The sequence below is a fragment of the Hyposmocoma kahamanoa genome, unplaced genomic scaffold (assembly GCF_003589595.1).
Source record: "Hyposmocoma kahamanoa isolate Upper Pololo Valley unplaced genomic scaffold, ASM358959v1 279, whole genome shotgun sequence".
NCBI classification, from domain to species: Eukaryota; Metazoa; Arthropoda; class Insecta; order Lepidoptera; family Cosmopterigidae; genus Hyposmocoma; species Hyposmocoma kahamanoa.
Window position 1 is genome coordinate 61,512 of NW_020653776.1, and position 8,048 is coordinate 69,559.

The following is an 8,048-nucleotide window of genomic DNA, read 5'->3' on the forward strand; positions in this document are numbered from 1 at the left end:
ATGTATGTCTAATAATTCTGCTATTTGAGCATAAAGCACAATAAAAAAAGTTAGCTACTAATTTCGTTCTAGAATCATGAAACTTGTAAGTTTTATAGATGTGGCCCTATTACCAGTGATGGGAGTTGTGGGCGTTAATTCGGCTAAACTAAAAAATAACGTAGACATTCCCTTCTACAAATCCTGGGACTTCTCAGAATTCATTTTATTTCAATATGCGTATTATTTATAGAAATTTGAGTACATTGGCGACAAACTGTTGCTATAAAAATAACATTGCGATTAACACAATCGCAATCTGTCGTACGTATTTAAATACTTTAGCTATTTAAAAAATAAACATGAGACAACGTGTATTTTAGGATGTTTAGAAAATAAACAATCACAAACAAATTTATATGCGTTAATGACGAGTTGGGTATGCCCATACTAAGAAAACGTTCATGCCTTAGGCAGACCTATCGTATCTTACCTAATTCTGCCGCCAAGCAGTAATGTGAGTAACATGATTCAATAATTTTTATTTATTTTATCTAGAGTCGCCATTTACAATTTTAAGTATGTACTAACGTTAATTTGTATGAATTGACATAATTGATACCCCATGGTAACATATTCGCCTACGCCTATACTGGCCTAGTCTATATATGACATAGTTGACTTGTCAAAGGCACAAGCTTGGTATAGAATAAAAATGATGAATATATTTATGATGTACTATTATCTCCTGGTGATCCACATTACAAGTTTTTGCCTTGCTTCGACATTAGAATTAGAATCCCACTATTTTTAATGCCCTAAAGTAACGTGACGAACAACTAGTGCGCCTGGCAGTAAGCGACACGCCTGTCCATAACATATGGAGTGCCACTCAGAGCTATAATTCACAAAGATTTGAGGGGCATCTGTCACCCCGAGACATTAAGTTAACAAGTCCCGCGTGCCTGTAATTTCACCAGCACTCTTACCCTTCAAACCGGAATGCAGTAATGCTCGCATTACTGCTTGGCAGCAGAAAAACTTGAGTTTCCTGATTATACCTACCTACATACATACGTACGTGAACGCTCACAGTAAATCTTCAATTATGAATATATTCCTCGTTTATTATTAAGCAGTACCGCTCACTACGCTATAACCACAGCTACGCTCCCACAGTACCTACCATTGCCCCTGTCTCACACTGACGTAGACAAGCTACCATGATCCTCCAGCCGTTACGCTCCCGACATACCATTGTCGCAAAGGTCTTTTGACCAGCGGCCTGATTTTGATTCAAATCTGAATTGATCCGACCGAATAGTCTCGAAATCAGATGAGTTTCTGAGCGAGAAAATGAACCTGATTCCTACCATATCTTTCTAATTTGTGAGTTAAATCAACAATTGTTCCGATTAGAAATATGAAAAGTTTCCGATCGGCCAGTTGTGAATCGCAATTATGCGCCTGGACTCGGAAAAGGCGCAGCTTCCAATCGGGAAAGGCCATCAAAATCAAGCTGCTGGCCTTTATTAAGGCCAATCAATTTGGTTGGGATATATCGAGGTCGACCAATCCCCGCATTTCCCTTAACGGTCTGTCTATAAAGTGTCATCGTTCTACTGACAGAAGACTGAAGGAGGGGTTCTTTGAATATGTCAAACCATCGCGGCATTCACTTTTCTATTATAAGCCTTAGAGGATGGAAAAAAATATAGCCTCTAAATACGACTATCGTCTTTCATACTACAATGCTCCATTAATACACTTTTCTTCATTCAGTGTCTAAGACTTGCTCCACACTCCGCCTCCTTATTTCCATGCTTCTTTTGTCATATCCAATATTTATATGCTCAGCTTAAATATTCGGTAACTTGAACCACTGTATGCTTTTTTTATGATTATCAAGTGTTGATTCCATCGCTTGATAACATAAAAAAGGCGAAGCTCGCAACTTTTAATAGACGATTAAATGGTTATCATTATCTATCTCTGTATAAATTACGTACCGTCGTAAAAAAAAACTAATCACTTTAGAGTGCTTGTTGACAAGGGCGTAGATGTATGGCCTGACCTTTAGGCTTTACTACCTGCGTGGGTGGATTATGCGTCTGCCGCCCACGACCAATTCTGGATTTTGCCGGAAAAACTATTGGATATGTGACTTCAACACCCCGTGTTGGGGTTTCCATATGATAAATAGAAATGTAAAGAAATAAGGCTTAATTTTGTAAGCATGACATTTTCATGTATTAGACATTTTATAGGCTTTATTGTTGCCTAGCAATGGGATATATGGACAACAGCACCCTCCCTTGAACATTTAAAATTATATTTCAACTCTATGTAACTTATACATAAGATCGACAGTCCGTTGTAGAAACGTGTGTAAATCAAAATCAGAAAATTACTTCAGAAATCCAACTGCGCAATTAAAGACAATGCCAGTTGTAGAAAACGTTATCTAAAACTGCGCCAGCATTTCAATGCCGGCTGACTAACCGATCACGCTGACACCATGGCGCTTATCGTTGATCACGTGCCAATTAAGGGCCATATTTGCCTATCGCCCGGTTTAAAGTGACCTCTGAATAGTATATCAAGAAAACGAGATAGCAAAAAGGAGATAGATTTAGTAATGACGAATTCTAGTAATATTGAAACTCGATGATAATATTGGTTTCATAAGCGCTCCAATAGATGCCACGAAAACGCCTGTGGCACCATTATGGGTATGACGCAATATAAAATACTTTTAGGGTCGTATTCTAAAACTCTACTGAATGCTCAAGTCAGGATTGCACTGGAAACACAAGCACTGGAAATACGACCCTAATGGCAGGGACTTGAGTATAATTTCGAGTGCTTTAAACTATACTCAAATCCTGACTTGAGCATTGAGTAGAGTTCTAGAATACGACCCTTAGACGTCACTGTACACAATTGATTTATGTTTTAAGAGGAAAAGTAATTAGGTATGTGGTAATGGCGCATCATCAACGCGAGTTGATGTGAGGCTCTTGAGGACTGCACACGTTTTCCAAGCGTTGTGATTTTTTTTAATAATACCAAGCCACGGGGTGAATTAGTCGCCCACCTGGCGGTCAATGACTCGCCTGTCCATAACAGTTGCAGTACCGCTCGGTGCTTTAAATCACAAAGATCATGTGCCTGTAATTTCACCAGCACCCTTCTAAACCGGAACGCAATTATTCTCACATTACTGCTTGGCGGCAGAAATTTCTACAAGTAACTAGTACTACTAACATTAATTATTCATTACATGTACAGATGACGTGAAGGTAACGCTTTTTAAAGCATATTGCCAGTCCTATTAGACATGCAACCTGTGGGTCAGTTACACGTGTCTGCCACTGCACTATGCATCGGACTTCCACCTTTCTGTAGCGCGTCAACCATGTTTGCCGAGAAACATGTAGACGATTTCTACGCTATCATGCGAAAGCGTAGCGCATCTCGACTCCGTCGCATGCGTCTCAGTATGAACGGCAACTTGAGAACATTGGCATTTAAACGAAAAGCATTTAAAAAGTCTGATTTTTTTTTTAAACATAAAGTCTATGCGCTTAATCGTTTTTCTAAACGACTTTTTAAGTGTCTTAACTAAAAAGCGTTTAGGTGCAAAGCGCTTTTACAAGCACGCTTATTAAACGTTCGTTTTAACGTTAAAAAAATAAGCAGTTTTTTCCATTTCAACGGTTAACAACTACAAAAGTTAAACAACTTATGTTTTTGAACGCTTTTAAACGCCAATGAACAAAATGTTATTATAATAATGTTATGTCATAATAAAAATGTAACTAGTTTTTTTACAAAACCTTCAGTGGTCTACTCTTGCGTATCAACACAACGTTGCAAGGTTTTTTTAACATAAAAGTCTATGCGTTTAAACGTTTCCTTAACGATTTTGTTAGCTTCAAACTAAAAAGCGTTTAGGTGAAAAAGCGTTTAAAAAAGCTCGCTTTTTTTAAAGATTCAGATTCATTTATTTCTCAAATATAACATTACATTACAAATTGCACTACATGTCAAAGTATAAGAAATTATATTGAGATCGTCAGACAAAAAGGAAAATTATAAGAAAAACACACAATAATTAGAAAATTAACAATTCACTATATAATATTGTTGTCATTAAATTATATATCAAATCATTCTCCATCAAGGATCGTCATAAGTTGATAACAATTATACAAGAGTATGTTAATGCGGTAAAAATTAGAATAAAAATAGAAAATACTGAATTCGTTACAATTTAAAGTCCATAAATTCTTATACGGAGTATATAGCATTTTTCAAGAAAAGGTCTTTCAGCCGGCGCCCAAATATTTCGTCAGACGGTTCAAGTCTGAGAGTAGCGGGTAAACGCTCATAGTAAGTAGGTCCGATGACACGCGGGTTTTTCTCTGCAAGTGCCATGCGTCGAGGGACTGTTCTCAAATGACCGGTACGGCGAAGTGGGATGCCAGAAACATTTACAGTACCAAATGAAGACAGATTATTTCTAACATACATTATAATTTCGTATAAGTAGAGTGAGTAGTGCGTCATTATGCGTTGCGCTACAAAGAGATTTCTGCAGGAATGTCTGTGTTTTACCCCAACCAATACGCGTACGGCACGTTTTTGCATTAGCAAAATTAAAAAAAGCATAACGTTTAAACGTTTCAAAAAATACGCAGTTTTTCCCATCTTTAGGTGGGAGCCCCGAATGCCGCGGTGTTGGATGCGCGTACACACTGCTGCCAATGCGTGGCCGGTTGCCTTGTCATGGGCTGGGTACGTTGTGCTCCCATTATTTATTAGCAGGGATCGGAATAGGTAGAGTTTTTTTACCTAAACTTCGAGGAACATAGACAGAAAATGTAGACTGCCTTACGACGATATTTTTTAGGTCCCAGGACCTTTTCGGGATTGGAGAAATCACTTAAGTACATTAAAAATTGACGTAATGGGAGACAGGCAAGTACACTATATTTATCTTAACTTTGCGACGCACAGTGGATCGGATCTGCGATATTGCGGACATTGGATTTTTTCACGATAACTCTCTAAAAAATATGCCAATCGAGAGATCCAATTGCCCTAATTAAATATTGTCATATCACATTTTGCCATAAATATAATAGTTTAGTAGGAAAAAAATAAAATGTGTTTTTTTTCCATGGGACCATACCTTTAGTGCCCCATAGTTACAAAATCTTTGTCGATCCTGTCTTGGAATCACTACAGACGTATTATTAGACCTATCTTCTATAGAGTTCCACACTAAACGCGCGCCCAACCTGCCTATTCACTACTTATATTGCACATTTTCTGACGCGTATAACGACGAGCGAGCGTAGAACGACGTCGATTGTGTTTTTTTGTATGTATGTTATGCGATAACTCTGCCGTTTGTGAATCTGTTTTGATGATTCTTTTTTTGTTGGAAAGAGGGTACCTCAGTTGTAGTCCCATTTAAATTTGAAGAAAATATTCCACCTCTAAGGGTGGCAAACTAGGGGATGAATGACTTTTGATTTTGAGATCGGTTTTTTTAGTACTCTGTACTGATATTACAAACCTAACACTCGCTTAAGTACTTTTCTTTACTCACAAATATTATGACAATGAATTTGAAATAAATGGTTTATTATTATAAAATTCCTCCACGTGGATTCGAACCTTAATTTCTCGATTGTGCATTAACCGTTTTGTCACTGGCCTACCGCAACTTACTTCACAAACGGACCATGAAACGTGGAGTGAAACTACGTAATTACCGTCACAATTGTAACTGACGGTCATTCTTTAAGCGTAATGGTTGTGCGAAAAAAATTGTTGAAAAAAGTTATCCGTTTCTTTACAAGCCGCTAAATTTCATATATACAAATTCTGCGTAGTCTCTGTTTGATCTAATATCGTATGCGATCAGTGTGCGATTTGATAAGCACTTCCTGATTCGAGGCTACGTATTTATCAAATTAGGTACATACGAAACGCGAGCACGCACGTGACTCCGAAACTGGGTTATTAGAACTGCGTTAAATGGCAGGTAATAGCTACCTACAATTCGCAATATGTAGGTTTATAAACAGTCTTCGTGGTAAGTGTGCGTGCGCGCTGATGTGGGGTATCTATCTCTATGATATTTGTATCTTCCAAAATCTCAGCGCCGTAGAACTACCGTCAAGTTTATAGTCTGTCTTTTTTGAAGACGGAGTAAAATGACAGTTCATAGCGCAAAAGTGTTTGCGCGCTTACGAGCAGCTAGTGATTGCGGTCGGTAAATATTCTACCGACACGATAGTAACTTTGAATTTGCTTGTTAACTTTAAATTGTAGCAGTAGAGCTCTTTGTGAAAGAATTCGTCCAAGCAAGTCCTGACACCTTACCTATTTCTGCCGCCAAGCCGTAATGTGAGCCTTACTGCGTTCCGGTTTTCGAGGCTAAGTGGTGAAATTACAGGCAAATGGGATTTGTCAGCTTATGTCTTAAGTTGAAGGGTGCAGCGGCAGTGCCCCTCAAATTTCTCTCAGATCAGTTTCTCCTTTGTGACCGCTAGAAGCGCTATATAATTTTCAACGTTACTAACAACTGTCGCTGTAAATTCGTATTCACAAATATTTTTATTTAGGTAACAATTAATAAGGCTAGAGAAAGGCTAGAGAAGAAATGAGGGCACACATTGGTTCACGTTTATCATTTACAATATCATTTCACTCATGAATACCTACCGTAATGATAAGTTATTGTTTTACAAGTATCAATAGTCAGTATAAGAGCGGTTACACACGGCGATTTTAAGCTGCGATGCATGCGCGCTTCTGCATCGATACAAACGCGTGATTGCACTGCTGCACTTGGGATTTATATTCGATTGCATCGATGCCAACGCGAGGCTGCATCGCTACAAACGCGCGATTGCATCGGTACAAACGCGCGATTGCAACGCTGCAATTGGGATTTATATTCGATTGCATTCGACTGCATTGATACAAACGCGTGATTGCATTGCTGCACTTGGGATTTATATTCAATTGCATCGATGCTAACGCGAGGCTGCATCGCTACAAACGCGCAATTGTATCGATACAAACGCGCGATTGCAACGCTGCAATTGGGATTTATATTCGATTGCATAGATACAAACGCGCAATTGCAACGCTGCAATTGGGATTTATATTCGATTGAATTGATGCAATCGCGCGTTTGTTTCGATACAGCCGCACGTTTGCATTGATGAAATACGAACGCGCTTTTGCATCGCTGCTAAAAGTAGCCATGTGTACGTAACTAATCCTAATGGCCAGCATACATGTGAATACTGTACTTCATCTGTCAGACATTTCGATTACAAGACAAACGTAAAAGGGATTATTGCTTAGAGGATGGATAGATTATTGCAATAATCAGTCATTTTAGGAAAAGGGGTGACTAGCGTTTGAACAATATCATGAGTAGTACTGACAATCTGACCCAACCAGCCGGAAGGGTAGAAACAACCTGAATGAGTTAAAAGAATAACATGGATTTTAACCGACTTCAACAAAAAAGGTGTTCTCAATTCGACTGTATTTTTTTATGTCTATATAAGTTTAAAATATTGCCAGAGCAACTCCACTGAGTCTACGTACATTGCATAGCATAAATAATTCGTATTGCGCAAACATATTTCAGTACATAGAAGCTATAATAAAAATAAACACCAGCAGAAAGGAATGTTCAAAATATACTAAGAATGTGCAACGTAGGTGCGCACGAGTAACTACTAGATTATGATGCACAACATAGTTCTGGCCTTGCATTAAAATGTAGGTATTTAATAATCCATAACCATAATGTAATACGTAAAATAATTTCGCAATGTATATACGTATAATTCAGCATATTATTTTATTGCATTCATGATGGTTTTTACTTTCATTATCATTATTATTTTGTAATGAAAATACTCCACTAGTATATTATTATTATTGATAGGTTTTATGCCCACTCGACTAGAAATAGCGCGACGGTGCAGCACTCAGTGTTGTCCTTTACAGCAACGTCTCTGCTAATTATC